Source organism: Schistocerca americana, chromosome 5, assembly GCF_021461395.2.
Source record: "Schistocerca americana isolate TAMUIC-IGC-003095 chromosome 5, iqSchAmer2.1, whole genome shotgun sequence".
NCBI classification, from domain to species: Eukaryota; Metazoa; Arthropoda; class Insecta; order Orthoptera; family Acrididae; genus Schistocerca; species Schistocerca americana.
Window position 1 is genome coordinate 670,339,391 of NC_060123.1, and position 18,109 is coordinate 670,357,499.

Sequence of the window (18,109 nt, forward strand, 5' to 3'; positions counted from 1 at the left end):
CCGCCACACACTATTAGCTGGCTTGCGGGGTACGAATGTCGAGATTTAGGGAAAGCACGAATTAACTAAATTGGGATGCTCGGAATTGGAACACTGCTCCCTCCGTCTGAAAGTCGAGTTTTGGCGTTGACGTATGTTATAAAACAGCAGGTGTCCTCCGTAGATCCTGTTCACCGCTCTAGGAGCAATCCTGAAATTTGGTGCAGTAAATGCGGACGAAATGCTGGCGACACCTTCCCCGTGAGACTCGCCTCACGGCTGTAGCAGCTGTTTTCCTCTGTCGGGCGCCCCACACACGCCCGGGTATGGAAGGTAAGGGAAATCAGCGAGGCAGAGAGCGGTTTTTCAGCTGATTGCTATCAAGGACGGCGCGTCCCCACGGCCGCTGTCTTGGCAGCGTGAAGTGGCTCGCTAGCCGCGGTGTTATTCCGCGATCCGTGTCTGGGCCTACCGGAGGCTGCGCTCGCCCGTCTGACTTCCACCTGACGACGCACGTAGCCAGTCGCTAGCGAACGCTGCCCTCCGACCGGCGGGCGCCCAGTACTTCGCCGGACGGCGCACGCTTGCGGGCTTCCAGCACGTCGCTCCCAGCTGCACGGGAGCGCCAAAAACCACGAGGTAATGAAGAAACGATTTTTTTAAAAACATCTTTGACGATATGCTCACTCTCTGTGCTGGAGTCAACAGCAGCTACCAATTTGGTACTCTTCAGATTGATATTGAAGAAAATGACACCATCTACACAAAGTGTTTCCGTAAGAGCGTGCAAAAATTTAACAGGTCATGGAGGATGCTGCACTCAACAATTTGAGGTAGGGAACCTGGGGTCGGAGAAGCCATCTTAAGGAAATAATATGAATAAAATCACATTAGTGTGTACTTCTTTATTTACGTTAGTTGCAGTTAACTGTAACAGTCACAAGCATTGCATGAACTCGTTGTGGCTGAGATGGGTGTAATTGTTCTTCGTGATGTACTCGCCACTGCGATGCCCCATCCACTTCTATCCTTATATGGATCAGTTTTCGCCTATAAATGACCGTAATTGGCGATCGGACTCGTAGTTATCATGGGCGGACGCTCACGTGCAATAAGACCTCATTGTTGGTTTCACTGATCGTTCTAAGCGCTGCAGAGCTAACTTCTTACCACCCAATCTTTAATTTTGAATAATTGGAATAGATATAGTAACTCGACAAGCAAACAAGGGGGAGGAGAGCACACAATGTAAGCCATAACCACTTTGAAATAGCGACGTACACTGCATATTAGTCTTGGCCACTGTATCTATGTTTCGATACAGTGTATCGATACGTGGAACTGGTGTTTCGGAACGGCCATAGTTCACTGTTTCAAATCAGTGGTGTTTCATTCCGCCCTTGTCTCGGATAACCGGACCTGATTTGATCTCGAGCCAGACACACAAACTGTATTGTTGTTTCGAAATAAGACTGTTTCAGTCCACCTGTGCTTGGAACGAACTAACTGTATCGAAACAGTGATGTTTCATTCCGCTCTGTGTCGGACGATATTCGGGCTTGGCACAGGTACTGAAACACATTTAACATACCACTTTATGAAACACTTTCAAGAGTGTCGAAATCTTTTTGACAATCAATAGCATGAAGCTTAAGATTGCCGAAAGTAAAGCTTCGTTTCTAGCTGACTGCCCTATTCCGAAATGGCGTAACGTCTGCTTTATAAACATTAACCAAACAATAAAATAACGCACACTATTCACATTCAAAGTAATAAATGTGTGAAAATCATTCATTTAAATTACATATTTTTTTATAACATACGCTTCTCTGTTCATGTACAGCAATCATATTAAGAAACGCAAATAAGCCTACAACATTTTGAATAAAAAAAAGAGTAGAGTGACAGTTATTAGACATATACATAAGTATGATGTTGGTATAATCGCAAGCAATCTGTTTAATGTATCACTGATAGTGTAATGGTGAACGGGAAGGGCTGGGAAGCACGGTGAGTTTATAGCAATGGTTCGAAAGACCTTGAAAGACAAAAACTTTTGCTGCTATATTTTGTTATTTATTCGAATTACTAGGGGTTATTTGTGAGTCTATAGTCACTGTGCCTATTATCCATAATGATTCCTTTTGTGTGCATGGAAATTAGCAGTATGGGTATATTACCCATACTAACGGAATGTGGAAATCCCAGTGACGTATCCGTTGTTTCTGCAGTTTGCTCCCACCTCCAGTTCAGTTCGTGGTGTTTCTTCTGTCTTCAGCTATGGCGTTACGAAGCACGCTGTGGGATTATTTTATGAAGATGAATCCTGAGGAAATTAAGTGTAACTTGTGCTCGGCAGTGTTGTCGTTTAAAAGTAGTTCAACCTCCTGCTTATACAGACATTTGCGACATAAGCATCCAACAGTTAATTTAAGTAAAACTCGTTCGAAACCAGTTTTTATGAATTTGGGCAGTGACGAAGTCAATTCAACTTCCACAGCAACAGTTCAGGAATCTGCCGGTTCAGTTCTGGGTAGGTGTCGTAGACAAACAAAGATTACTGGATTTGCACCAAGACCAGTGCCTTCATCCAAGCGAGCCATAATAGGCGAACAGATTATAAGACTTGTTGTTAAAGAATATCTTCCGTTTAATGTTGTTGAGAGTAGAGTTTAGAAAATTGACTGATTTATTAAATAAAAACTGTGTACCCCCCAATAGAAAAACCGTCTCCAAAAGCTTACTCTCCCAAGTGTTCGACGACACGCTAATGTGAGTAAGATCTGCAGAGCAAGCTGCATTCTCCATGTGCATTACGACTGCTTCATGGACATCTGTGAAAAATGATAATTATATTGCAGTGATTGCTCACTTCGTTGATGAAAACTGCAATCTGAAGTCATATTTGTTGTCTAGTTGTAAATTCCATAAGCATACAGCTGTAAACATTTCCAGTGAATTACAAAATGTGACTTCAACTTGGGGTATTACCAATAAAATTATAGCTTGCACTGCAGATAATACACCAAATATGGTGAAGGCAGTGATGATGAAAATGGTGGCATATACCTTTTTTTGCACATACACTGAATGTAATTGTGTAAGTAAGCCTTGAACCAATTGCACAGACAAGGACAAAAGTGAAGTCAATAGTGGAATTTTTCAAAATAAGTCCTCAAGCATTTGAGAAATTACACAATATTCAGAAGCAAATGGGCTCCCGTATTTTAATGCCGAAACAAGATTGCACTACGAGATGGAATTCAGTGTATGAAATGGTTGACACGCTTTTGAAACAAAAAGCCTTTGCACCCTCGCCATCCTGTTTGGATTCACAGACAAAACTGTCCAATGAAGACTGATCAGTTATCAAAAAATCTTGTGAAACACAATCGCCTTTTGAGCAAGTCACAACAGAAATTAGCAGAAAAATAAATGTAACCTTGTCAAAAGTTGTCTTACTAAGCAAAGGTTTACAAAGTCAATGTCTGAGACTGAAAAACTCAGATTACAGCAATGAAGGCAGTAATACAGTAATTGCTAAACTTGATGATAGAATCTGTACCCTCCGGATCCTCCGTCACAGAGCATGGATTTCCAAAAACTGGGCATCGATTAAAAGAAACAAAAGATGCCATAACTAACAAGTGCTGTTTAATACGACAGAAACCCACAAGGTTTTCTACAGACTATCCACCACCAGCAAAACCATTTGAGGTCAGGACATTCAACTCTAGCACTGGCAACATTTGGCAAGATTTTAGGAGGGTTGATACAAAGTGTTGACAATCCATGTGCTGTAAGTATAGTCGAGCTTGATAAATATATGAAGATGCCAGATCACAATATCCATTGCTGTATCGGAAAGAAAACCATGTGTGGTTTCCTCCGCTGATTCAAATAATGAAACGACGTCTTTGTATTATGGCCACCTCTGTTCTATGTGAGCACATATTTTCAAAGCAGGAGCAAACAATAACAGACAGAAGATCCGTCCTTCAAGCGAAAAAGTATCAAAAATGATATTTCTAAACTACAACTCAGAATAGGTACAGTAGATCTACTCAGAAATGAAACAGTAAAATTTCAGTTCATTTTGTTCTTTTCTGGACAATGTGCATTGAATTTGTATCCGACTGTATTTTGTTTAATCCACTGAATCTTACATATAGCTACCTTACAAGAACATGTTTCTCAAATTTGTTGCACACGGAAGACATATTTTTGTTCACCAGTACGTTTATTTATGTGTTTGAGAATAATTATCTGATTTATGTGCGTATATGTTTGTGTATTTATTTTTGTAAATGTGCTGTGTTTGGTTATTACACAATATAGGCGTCTTAACACTTGTGTATCGTAAATAATTCTCAGGCAGTTCAACAATGGTACTTTGATACTTTTGTTTTTGTCTTTCGGATACTGTGATAAAAATTGCATTCCAACAGCAACTTAACTTCATCTCTGATTTCCTGGGAAAGTTCACAATAAAATGAAAATATATCTGCTTGCTGTGAGCACTTGAGTGGTCTCCATATGACTGAACATCAAACAAACGTTTTTAGCAAGAATTGTAAGTGGTGTAGAGCCAGATCTGCCATGATGTAGGTATCACAAGGGCGTTGCACTGTATGAATTGTTTTAAATTTTAGTCTGGATTTTATACTTCAAGGAAACATACCGATCTCTGTATTTCAGTTACCTTGAAATATTTTAACATGTTTTCCTGTTCTGTCAAGTGTACATATTAAGAACTGTATTCTGCTGACTTGTTTGATGAAAAACTGCCATACTTGACCATTGCGTTGTATGTTCCTGTCTGTTATGGTAATTTTTTGATCTGCGTGCATCAGTCAGTTTGCAGGCCTGCTCTGTGTGACAAACAACGGAAAATTTAACTGTAAGAAAAGTGTGAGTGGCACATTCATAAATGTTAATTCAGTGCCTCGCTTCCCAGAATTCTATCTCAATAAGTTACATCTCATGATTTGCCTTATCAAGAGCACATAAGGATTTTCACTCATAAAACCTATCAAAATTAGGAGCTAGAATACAGGGAAACGAGTTTGGCAAAATCTATGATGTCAAACATACAAACACTGTCCTCAGCCAATTGAAAAGTATGAGAGTCACACGACACGAAAGCGGCGCATTTTCTGCAGGAAATGCGAAACTGCCAAGAAACCTAAGTGAAAGTTTCATACTTTCTGCGATATGATTAGCACTCTCGCACCTCATTTGTGTTTATATGGACATACTTATACAGTTGACATTCAAGATTACAAAACACAAACTGTTTAACTGTTTCGAGACAGCGTATCGAAACATTACATTGTACTGTTTCATTTGTTTCGAAACAGTTACGTGTTTCAGTTTGCCCATCTCTACTGCATATGGAACGTATGGATCCTACACATGTATTGCTTTCGTTACTGCAGGAAAAGACAATTTCATCAGTACGAAATAAATGTAAACTTGAGACACTTTTATGTAAACTAACACTGAAATATTGAGTAAAAAGATGCTGCTAAGCACTGAAGAAACATAGCTACTGTGGAGGTGTTATTTGCAATTTTTGTAACTAATAAACATCTTTCTTTAACATTATCGTTACACAGAATTGACCACTGACTGAAAATGAGTTTTTACATTGATGTTTCCTGATAATTTTCAACGTGAGGAATTTTTGATCTGATAGTGCTTCAATGCAACTTAACAAACACGCTTCCCTGCAATTTTGTTGAAACATAAATTTACTTTATCACACGCCATTAATCAGTGGAAATCCGATTTCTGAACACTACAGTAATAATATTTCTTTTTAGTAATGACAATGTGCACAATACCTTTCGTTCTCTTCTTCTGCAACTGCTTTTATTATGCTTGTCAATGTAATAAAACAGCTGCTACTTCGTACACAATCTGATGCTTTGTTTAATATAGGAATAATAATTTTAAGCACTTTATATGGGGCTACGTATATCCAGCTTACGATCTGAAAATGTTGCTGATTAAAAGGAAACACTAAGCATCTACTGAAATAGCATCACTGTGATAAAGCTCGTTGCTTTTAAACACTTGACTTGTGTTAACTTGTACAAGCGGAAGACGAATCATGATTTTTACAATATGTTTGTCAATATGAAAAATAGAATGTACTGAACTTCACCACAGAAATAAACGCTTCAGTCCTTTTGTGGTGTTGAGCAACGTATTGCAGCCTCAGACGACATTTGTCTACGGATGGATGGTCTAGCAGATTTTACACAGTGGCTTCCAAGTCGTAATTTCCATGGTAATATTTGGCCAGTACAGTGGGTAACGCTGTAACATAACATTTGCCTCCTTCACAGCAAAGTGGCACTTGCCACTGGCCTCTGCCACTTCCTCTTGGTTGACAAACAGCTGCTTATTCTGTAGAATTATGTGTAGCAATAATTTCCCCTCCACTCGAGGCTGTTTAACAATGATTATGCTCATTTTAATCGCCACACGCTACTTCACAACCCTTCCGACTCACAAAGAGGACTGTTCTGGAACTTTTTGTCGCAACGTTTCTCCCGCCTTACCCTTCCGCGGTGTAAGTCTTTTAGATTTTAACTTAAGCCTAAGGCCATGACTCGTTACAGCTTTAATTACAAAGGTTCATAATACTTTGAAAACTAAGATCCACTTAGCAATTATAGAGATTAATATAAAAAAACAATATTTTGTAGCTTTACATTCAAAACACAGTTACAGAGTATTGGTTGCACACTTCGCAGACTGGCGACAGCATCTTAGCGGCGAGCTGCATCACTTTACCCTGCCCTCAGTACTCTGTCATCTCACTGCTCACTTTATACAGGTTTTTACGACTGTCCCGCTACTAATCGTATTTTTTAAGTTATGAGAGATAATAACGGAATAGCTTCTACGAAATGAAATGGAACAATTCCTACACTGTGCGACGTATACTTGTGTCATTACACCACACACTAGTATGAGCAACACGTTCCGGCACCTCCTCTTCAAAATCAGGAGTGCGAGTAGTCCTTACGTTTCCAGGTCCTTCGTTTCTTCTTTCCAATGAACCCGTCTCCCGCACTCGTCGATCGAGAAAATCAACACTCGTCGTGACGAATGATCCCTGTTAGGAATTCGTTCCCTGTACAGCCTTTCAACATTGCAACGTACTTCCCCACTCACCAGGTGCATGTCAGTGACTTCTTCGAAACTGTACCGTACTGCTCCATAGTATTGTACTGCACGTCGTGTGGTGTAACGACGTATTTAGGTTTGCGTTTGATATATGACCATGTGCAGACTTCGTCACCCACGTCAGTTACACTCACTTCAAAAATGATTTATATTCTTTTTAAATTGTCATAGAATGGTTCTTGAACGAAACTGTAAACATCAGTTGAGTCGGGTGCAGAGAATTACATCACTTGGGCCAATTGGTTTTCGTAACTTTTTCGAATTTAAATTTCGTTTGTTTCTCCTCAGAAAATTATATCGACACACGTTATCTTGATCTAATCGATATCAGAATCACACATTAAATAAACTTTTTAGATTCAAAGTTTCAGCCAACGCTGTCTGAATCAATAATCTTGTCAAATATATTATTAATCTGTTCACATAACTCTTCATAAATAAATCTTCAAGACACGGGTTTCAACTTTAGTAGCATACACTATTTTATTAGCTTACTACATATACAGATGTGAACTTGAGCGTTGACAGACAGTGACTAACATTTCAGTAAGATTAAGATCTACATGATGTCATTGTTGTACAAAAAGAGTATAAAACTTCATTTTTAATTTTTAGAAGCACGACGCAACAACTCGGTTCCAGGATCTTCTGTTGCTCCTTGGCTGTCGACCCGCGACGTATAGCGGCCAGCAATTTCCTCTCTGGTCGCGGCAACGAAGATGCTGTCCCCGTTCGTTGCGCCGATCTCTCCGTACATGAAACACATAAAAAAAATACAAAACTTTTAGATAATTCACATTTATTACAAATAATAAGAAAACACATAAACAAAAACTAAATTAAACTTATAGTCACCTGCAAACTGGGCTGACTTTGGTGGATGGGTGACGTTTAATTTCGTCCCACTACATACCCCACCCACAAGCTCAGTTTGTCAGGTTTTAACCGAATTAAAACTTTTCAATATACAATATTTAACTGTTAATACATTTTTCTCACATTTTACGTAACCTAGAGTCCTTGCTATTAGATAGATTTCATCCTTTTAATACGATATCGTTGTGACTATTTGTCATTTACTCTTAATTGTGCTCTTATGGTAATTCGTAACCGAATATAGGGAGATTGCTCCTCTTCAGTTAATAGTTGCTAATAAATACTAATTTAGTACGTTCTTTAACGTTGTACATTAGGACAGAGCATTCAAATTGTGATAGATTAGTTATAGTTTCATTTATTTACTAGAGTTATTCTTTTCAAGAATGTATATTACTAATAAGTTTCTCACAATAACTAATAGTACTATTTACTTTACGTCATTCTCTTCCCTAATGCCTTACTTATGCCTGAGGTCAAGAAGAAATCAAGCAAAACTTTCTTTAGAATCTCGGCACGGCTTTCTTTACCTTCGGACACCTTGTTGGGTAATGGCCATTTATTTAGGAGAAACAAGCGAGAGAGCCCCGTTTGGTGTGTTCTATATTAACACTATTACAAACCTCTATTAAAGGCACTCTGCTATGTTCTCGTGAGCCATATAGCTCTGGACGCCCATGGTCCCTAAAACTATTAACCATCCCCCTTTGGTTCCTACTATCCGAGTAAATTTAAAATACGCAAAATTCCTTTAGACCTAAGAGCAAAATTTCCTCCATATAAATCCCCCTTTTGGTTATCTTCCTCTTTTTAAGTACCAGTAGATTATTGTAGAACACTTGTTTAAGCTTTCTGTTCTATTCTTTAAAATAATACGTAACTATCACGAAAAACTTCACATGAATAAACTATGAACGCTCTTCCGTGTGTAACATATACTAAATATTAACTTATTTAGGAATGAAGGGTTTCATTTGATCAACACTATATAATCCTTTAATTACACCTGATGAAGGTTCCATAAGAAGTAATGCTTTGGGATGTACAATCTTATGTACAACATATGGACCTTCAAAGATCAAGAAGAATTTTCTACATTCCTTATCGATCTTAGAACTTTTAGGATGAGATCGTACTAGCACAAGATCTCCTACCTGAAATGAGGGTTCTACAGCCTGTTGATTATAACTTTTAATTCTCCGTTCGGCATTTTTTACAATCTGTTCGCAAACTGTTTCGTCTGGGATACATTGTTGGATCTCATTTACTGGTGGCCAAGGTAAAGCAGCTAGTAAAGGCTCACCTATAATTCGTTTGCCTAAAATTTCTATAGGTGATAATCCCGTCGTTAGGTGAGGCAATTCATTTAATATCTTTTCGAATTCAGGCATTAGTTTGGCCCACCGAGTATGTTTATGTGCACAATAAGTTCTACATAATCGTCCTAATTCTTTCATGACTCTTTCTACTAAATTACTTTGAGGGTGATATTTCGAAATTAAGATATGTTTGATTCCATATTGTTTTATCATATCTTGAAATCTTTGACTAATAAAGGCACTACCGTTGTCAGACATAAGTCGTTTAGGAATGCCCCAGTTAACAAAGTAATTTCGGGTGAGGCAGCGTATAACGCTTGCTGTATTCGCTCGTTTCAAAGTATACAGTTTCACATGTTTGGACCAACATTCCATTACAACAAACACATAAGTTAATCCTCCTGAACTCCGAGGCAGAGGGCCGAAAAAATCTAATGATAGTAGATCCCACAAACCTCGAGGAATTACAGCATATAATTTATAACGCTTGGATTTGTTATTAACTTTAACCTTTTGACAGGTTTCACAAGCCCTAATAATACTTCTCACAATACGGGACATATTTTTGAAATAATAATACTTCAATAGATGTTTAATACATTTATGAATTCCAAAATGCCCGTAACCTTCATGAATATAAGTAATTAACTCGTCCACAACAGTTTTCGGAATGCAGGTTTTCCATCTCTGGTGTTCCCTCTGTGCTTTCCAATACAACAAGTCGTTAAAATATAACCACACACCCCGGGTGTTAACTGTTTCGTCCCCCTTATTAAGGTTTTGTATAATTCGTAGAATAACATTTTTCTTTCCTTTATGTAATACGGTAACCTACTACTTAGGACTCGTATTAGATGACTGTCAATAATTGGTTCTTCAATTAACTGAGCACGGTTTAAATTCCATTCAAAATAATTCCTATAACCTCTCCACCGTTTAGAATATGGAGGAGGGGCTAACAACTCTAAAGTTAAGTGTTGTTGTTTTCGTCTTGACCAATAATTTTGTTTAAATTGCTTAACAAAATCATCCCAATCCCTGAATTCATTTCTGTGCAGTACTGCCCATTCCGCAGCTTCTGCTTCTAAATGTCCTATTACAAATTGAATGCGTTTTTCATTACTCCATTTAGGAGATAATGATGTTTCAAAAGCTTTTATAAAGATTATAGGGTGCAGTTCGCCTCCTGGTTTGAATACAGGAAATCGACTTGCTACATTTGAATTTGTTGTTATGTCATCCAGACATTCTGCGAGAGAAATAGTCGGATTTTGTTTAGCTGGCAGAGACGGAGTTGCATCGGATTGGCTTGCCGTGACTGCCTTATTCATATTGTTGTCGTCCGAGCTAGCAAATTCGATGCGACTGTTGTCTCTGATTATGTTATTACCTCTGCTACCTGAAATGTTCTCGTTATTATCTAATTCCGATAACCGTCTAGTAATTTCCTGTATCCGCATTTCTGTATTGGATACGCGATTGGCTAATATCGATTCTTCACTGTGCTCACGATGTGAACGCTCTGTACCTCCATCAATGTTATTATCTTTGGCAGTCTCAAGGTTACTGCGTATTTCAGTAATTAAAGATTTCATGTTTTCGATTTCGGTATGGTCCTTTTCTACTTGATGAGTTAATGTCTCTAATTCTACATTATCTATTGAAGAAATCTCTACAGGTTTGGTAGAGACCTCTTTAATAGATTTCAATAATTCTCTGCGAACAGTTTCTGTTTGCATAGAAAATTCATCTCGTAACATGTCGTTATTTTTCTGTATTTCATTTACAACTAAGATATTGACACTATCTAGTCTCTCGGATAAGTCAGTAATATCGTGTCGCATGCGAGCTTTTTCCCCGCGCGATTCCTGGATATGTTCTTCTAACCTTTTACAATTATCAGCAATCTTATTACTAAGTCCTACTAATTTTTCCTGCATTTCAACTTTAGAAGCCTCTATTTTATCACTTAATTCTCGACTGGTTTCATTAAGATGTTCCTGTAACCTGTCTGTCGATTTTGTTAGCTCCCCTTTAAGTTCCTCTTTTAATCTAGCCGTCGATTCGTCGTTAGACTGTTTTAATTTAGCCATAGATTCTTCGTTAGACTGTTTTAATTCCTCTTTTAATCTAGCAGTAGATTCTTCGTTAGATTGTTTCAATTTAGCCATAGATTCTTCGTTAGACTGTTTTAATCTAGCAGTAGATTCTTCGTTAGACTGTTTTAATTCAGCTAGGAAATCCCCGTTAGATTGTTTTAATTTAGCGATCGCCCTAAAAAGGGATCTCATGCTCCTATCGGACATGGACTGCTCTTCGTCTGACATTTCACTTCCCGACATTATTGTAAGATATTAACTATCTACACACGCAGACTTGTAATCAACAATCCTGTAAAAGCACACTCCCTATATACAACACTCCACTTCCAACTTGAAACAAACTCACCGGACACTTAATATTGTAATTTGTAGTTCTCGATGATCAGTGTGCTGCTATGGGCTGCAGATGTAACAGCCGTCGATGCAGCCGCTGAGATGCTGCGACCCCGTTTCCGCAACCGGCAGGACGCTGAGTCGAACACCGGAAACGTCGCTGGCTGCAACCACGCCCGGCACCGCCGTAGACAGGCGAAGCCCTCAGCAACACCTCTAATACCAGCCGGAGGAACGCCCCGCAGCTGACGTACTGGGCCTATTAGTTTAGGGAGAAAAAAGGTTGTCGGGGTTTGCAGCGTTCAGCTGCTGCCCAACAGATGCGCCTTCTCGTGGAACAACTGCGTGACCGTACTGCTTGGCTGCGGCTCCGTCAGATGCCCACACCCACGAAGTCGCCGCTGGCTGGTGCACGCTCCACGAAAACTCGCGTTGACTTCCGAAGGACTCTTGATGTTTTGTTTCGTACCTGTGTGCCTTAGTTGCACACAAGTCCTGTTTCTAAGGTCGCCACGGTGTGGTGTAACGACGTATTTAGGTTTGCGTTTGATATATGACCATGTGCAGACTTCGTCACCCACGTCAGTTACACTCACTTCAAAAATGATTTATATTCTTTTTAAATTGTCATAGAATGGTTCTTGAACGAAACTGTAAACATCAGTTGAGTCGTATGCAAAGAATTACATCACTTGGGCCAATTGGTTTTTGTAAGTTTTTCGATTTTAAATTTCGTTTGTTTCTCCTCAGAAAATTATATCGACACACGTTATCTTGATCTAATCGATATCAGAATCACACATTAAATAAACTTTTTAGATTCAAAGTTTCAGCCAACGCTGTCTGAATCAATAATCTTGTCAAATATATTATTAATCTGTTCACATAACTCTTCATAAATAAATCTTCAAGACACGGGTTTCAACTTTAGTAGCATACACTATTTTATTAGCTTACTACATATACAGATGTGAACTTGAGCGTTGACAGACAGTGACTAACATTTCAATAAGATTAAGATCTACATGATGTCATTGTTGTACAAAAAGAGTATAAAACTTCATTTTTAATTTTTAGAAGCACGACGCAACAACTCGGTTCCAGGATCTTCTGTTGCTCCTTGGCTGTCGACCCGCGACGTATAGCGGCCAGCAATTTCCTCTCTGGTCGCGGCAACGAAGATGCTGTCCCCGTTCGTTGCGCCGATCTCTCCGTACATGAAACACATAAAAAAAATACAAAACTTTTAGATAATTCACATTTATTACAAATAATAAGAAAACACATAAACAAAAACTAAATTAAACTTATAGTCACCTGCAAACTGGGCTGACTTTGGTGGATGGGTGACGTTTAATTTCGTCCCACTACAGTCGCTGAACAGCACTAAATAATGAATGAGTCTGTCGTTGATGCATAGCACGTTCTGTCATGGGGCTTGTAAGTACAAGAGCCACCTTATGGGCAGGAAAAGTAAACAAAACGTGCATCATGACTTCCTATTAATCAAGCTCGTCCTCCTTGTTTCCTTGCAGGAAATAAAGAATGCACACGTAAATAAACAGCACAGTACTTGTAAACTTGTACGAATGTTAGTTGTAGCCGGCCAGGGTGGCCGAGCGGTTCTAGGCGCTACAGTCTGGAACCGCGCGACCGCTACGGTCGCAGGTTCGAGTCCTACCTCGGGTATGGATGTGTGTGATGTCCCTAGGTTAGTTAGGTTTAAGTAGCTCTAAGTTCTAGGGAACTGATGAGTTCAGAAGTTAAGTCCCATAGTGCTCAGAGCCATTTGAACCATTTTGTTAGCTGTATATAAGCTGGAAAACAGTAATGCTAGACAAAGCAGTAGACAAGTTGACTTCCGTACCTCAAATTGTTCAGTGTAGCATTCTCTCTGTCCTGTTACATTTTTGTACGCTCTTACGGGAACACCCTATATAAGAGCCAATGTCCTGACTGACTCACCATCGCCCAGCCCAAACTGCTAACGATAGAAACTTGAAATTTGGAGAGGGTGTTGATATTATACTGTAGGCGTAGTTTGAGAAAACATTTTTCGCAATTAAGACTCCAAGGGGATGAAAGATTTTTTAAAAATATGTCACTATTAAGGTAATTTTGAAGGTAGGCCAACGGAAAATTGGTATATGGCTTCTCAGTCAGAAATAAAAAAATACGTATTTCAACATTTTTTGGAAATTTCCTCCCTATGGGAGTGAATTAGCGGGTGAAAGTTATTTTGAAAATAAATCTTTATTAAAGCATTTTTAAGCTACATCCATGAGAATTGGTGTTGGACTTCTCGGTTACAAATAAAAAAATTCGGGTTTCAATGTTTTTGGAAATTCAGCCTCTAAGAAGGTGAAATGGGGGATGAAATGTTTTAGGAAATATTTTATCGTTAAATCTATGGAAACTGGTATTCGACTCCTCTGTTGAAAATGGAAACAAATAGGTGTTTCACTGTTTTTCGAAATTCTATCCACAAGGGAGTGGAATAGGGCCAGACTGAGTCACTGGCTCACTATCGCCCGGTCCAAACCGCTAAGATTAGAAACTTGAAATTTGGACAGGGTCTCGATATTACACTGTAGGCATCGGTTAAGAAAGGATTGTTCTAAATTCCACTCATAAGGCGATGAAACAGGAGATGAAAGGCATTTTGATAACATGTCGCTATTAAGCAATTTTGAAGCTGTTGATGTTGTTGTGGTCCTCAGTCCTGAGACTGGTTTGATGCAGCTTTCCACGCTAATCTATCCTGTGCAAGCTTCTTCATCTCCCAATACCTACTGCAGCCTACATCCTTATGAATCTGCTTAGTGTATTCATCTCTTGGTCCCCCTCTACGATTCTTACCCTCCACGCAGCCCTCCAGTACTAAAGTAGTGATCCCTTGGTGCCTCAGAACATGTCCGACCAACCGATCCCTTCTTCTAGTCAAGTTGTGCCACTAACTCCTCTTCTCCCCGATTCTATTCAATACCTCCTCATTAGTTATGTGATCTACCCATCGAATCTCCAGCATTCTTCCATAGCACCACATTTCGAAAGCTTCTATTCTCTTCTTGTCTAAACTATTTATCGTCCACGTTTCACTTCCATACATGGCTACACTCCATAGAAATACTTTCAGAAACGACTTCCTGACACTTAAATCTATACTCGATGTTAACAAATTTCTCTTAAGAAACGCTTTCCCTGCCATTGCCAGTCTACATTTTAAATCCTCTCTACTTCGACCATCATCAGTTACTTTGCTTCCCAAATAGCAAAACTTTAAGCGTCTCATTTTCTAATCTAATTCCCTCAGCATTACCCGACTTAATTCGAATACATTCCATTATCCTCGTTTTGGTTTTGTTGAAGTTCATGCCGGCCGGGGCAGCCGAGCGGTTCTAGGCCCTACAGCCTGGAACCGCGCGACCGCTACGGTCGCAGGTTCGAATCCTGCCTCGGGCATGGATGTATGTGATGTCCTTAGGTTAGTTAGGTTTAAGTAGTTCTAAGTTCTAGGGGACTGATGACCTCAGAAGTTAAGTCCCATAGTGCTCAGAGCCACTTGAACCATTTTTGATATTCATCTTGTATCCTCCTTTCAAGACACTGTCCATTCCGTTCAACTGCTCTTAAAGTAAATAATAATAATAAAAACAACAATAGTAATAATACGCTAAAACTTGGAAAATTTCGATTACATTTATATCTGCGCCGTGTGCCTGTAAATTTCAATGCAGTGGGGGTCACGGTGACGTCACACCTCACAGACCGCCTGCGCGTGACCCCTACCGTGTATTCTAGTATCCCTGGACGGATCTGATCAGCCAAAATGGTCACATATTCCTTGGTAGCATGGGACCTTGCAGAGTACACATGGGGCCCGTGGAACACCATAACGTGGGTGCCCAAATCACCACCGAACCCCTGCCATGTTGAAGTATTGGGACGAAAACCCGGCCAGAAGTGCGAAACAGTGCGAAACAACACTCGTCCGACCAAACTACTTCCTTACAGTGTTCCAAAATTCGGATTTCGTGGTGTTGGCACTGCGTTTTGCTGTTATGAGAATTTACATCACTGATGCGTGCTTCTGAAATTCCAGTTAGCCCTGCAATTCCCAACTCAAGGACCTCCATTCGTGTTGTTCTGGAGCTGGCGGGTTCGCGAGTGCGACATTCAGTTCTACAGTGAAGTCTGCAGCTGTCGTCCCCCTGTTTTTCATCATAGTCTTCTTCCACGGCCGTCTGTTATGATCGCTCAACACATACTTTTATTGTGGTGGTGAATGATGTTTCTCCGCTTTCCCTGTACGTGTTATCATCTGTTTGGGAAACTGAAAGACTCTCTTCGTGGAACAAGGTTTGAGCAATAAAAAGGGCGGAAATGATGTTTATTTTTATCTCTATTCCAATTTTCTTTACAGGTTCCGGAACTCTCGAACCGAGGTGGTGCAAACTGTTTTTGATGTGTGTATATATGATAGGTGATGAAAGTTTCTATGGAAATATCACGACAAGAGTGCAAAAGGCGTCATTAACGATCAACTTAGATTCAAGCTACCAGAATTGCTTTTTGGTCAGAAGTAAATTCGGAAAAGACCGTGATTTAGGGGCTTTAATTAAGGTGAAAAATAACAATTCAGTTAAAGAAAAACAAAAAGAAAGATAATGCAGACCGTAAAGTCTACGCGAGAGAAGTAGCAGGCGCTAAGCTAGCACCATACAAAGCCCTCCTTTACTCGAAAGTGAACACGAACGTGCAACAGCGAACGAGAGCTCTCTCTGCTGTAAATAGCGGTTATTCAAATGCGAAACAATCACTTTGTAAATTTCGCGCGTTCCTAATGAAAAAAGAGTTCTTCAGATTATGTTGCTCGTCGGTAATTAATCTTCTGCTTTTAGATTTCCTTCCCAGCTTCAACAAGAAGCCATTGAAAAGAATCAACTGACGTATGTGCAACGTTTTAGGCTATTGCTAAGAAAAGCTGGAGCAGCAATTCAGTGTTGAGTGCAATACCTTCACGCATTTTACGCTTACGTACGAATTCAGACATCTAAATTCTTCTTTTGCCACGGAATTCACTTACTTCGGCAGAAGCAACACGCTCGTCATACAAAATAATCCTCTCTCTATATCAGAGTTTTGAATTGTCACTCTGAATATCTAGGTATAGATAATGTTGTATCCTGTGTGCCGATTATTATCGCCACGAGGCAACAACGCAGCGTTCATGGGTTACGTTCGTTATCAAGTTTACACCTCTAGTGTAAACGCAGATACAAGTGAATGGTAGTCAACACTGTGGAACAGTCTGTGAAAGTGCATTCGCTTGTGTTCGACTACATTCGGTTCGGTGTAAATGGGGCTTTATTCAGCCTTTCACGGCAGTTACTTGCTTGGTGACATGTCATTTTTGCGATTTAAAGCGTAATCTTAATGCAATTTGCCGCCTGGCGTTTCGTCCCTTGCAGTGAGGGATAAGGTTACAAATATATATTTGAAGTACGCCACACTAGCTGTTGCGAAGAATGAACACTCGACGTCTTGGCGGTAGGAAGTGCAAGCTGAACTATTCACGCACGGCACCGTCTTGCGAGTCACCCGAACTTTGTGAATTGAGTTCTGGAGGTATTTCAGCACATTATAAGAGCCATACATGAGACATACAGGGTCTCAATTATTGAACTGCATGAAATAAAATCCCCATAACTTCTGAACTGTTTGCGTTAGGACTTTGAAACAGCATGGTTTGGTTTAGCGACGAAGCGCACTTTCATTTGGATGGGTTCGTCAATTAGCAAAATTAGCGCATTTGGGGAGCTGAGAACCCGCATTTCGCGATCGAACCGGCCGGTGTGGCCGAGCGGTTCTAGGCGCTCCAGTCTGGAACCGCGCGACAGCTACGGTCGCATGTTTGAATCCTGCCTCGGACATGGATGTGTGTGATATCGTTAGGTTAGTTAGGTTTAGGAATTTCTAAGTTCTAGGGGACTGAAGAGCTCAGATGTTAAGTCTCATAGTGCTCAGAGCCATTTGAACCATTTCGCGATCGAGAAGTGTCTTCACCCTCAACGGGTGGCTGTGTGGTGTATAATGTCCATTCACGGAATAATCGGTATGATGTCCCTTAATGGCACAGTGACTACAGAACCGTACGTGAAGGTTTTGGAAGATGATTTCATCCCCTTTATCCAGAGTGACCCTGATTTCGACAAGATGTGGTTCACGCAAGACGGAGCTCGGCCACACCGAAGCAGGAGAGTATTTGACGTCCTAGAGGAGCACTCTGGGGACCGCATT

At 40.0% G+C, this 18,109-nt stretch overlaps 1 protein-coding gene across 5 annotated transcripts in view; it reads left to right on the forward strand.

Annotated features, from left to right (window-relative positions):
* The first annotated feature begins 447 nt into the window (after nucleotides 1-447).
* LOC124615781 (protein rolling stone-like) overlaps nucleotides 448-18,109 on the forward strand; it is a 168,441-nt gene continuing 150,779 nt past the window's right edge. For all 5 annotated transcript variants that reach the window (XM_047143892.1, XM_047143896.1, XM_047143897.1 and 2 more), the window contains exon 1: nucleotides 448-618. The gene's annotated coding sequence lies outside the window, so the exon portion shown is untranslated. The remainder of the gene's footprint in view (nucleotides 619-18,109) is intronic.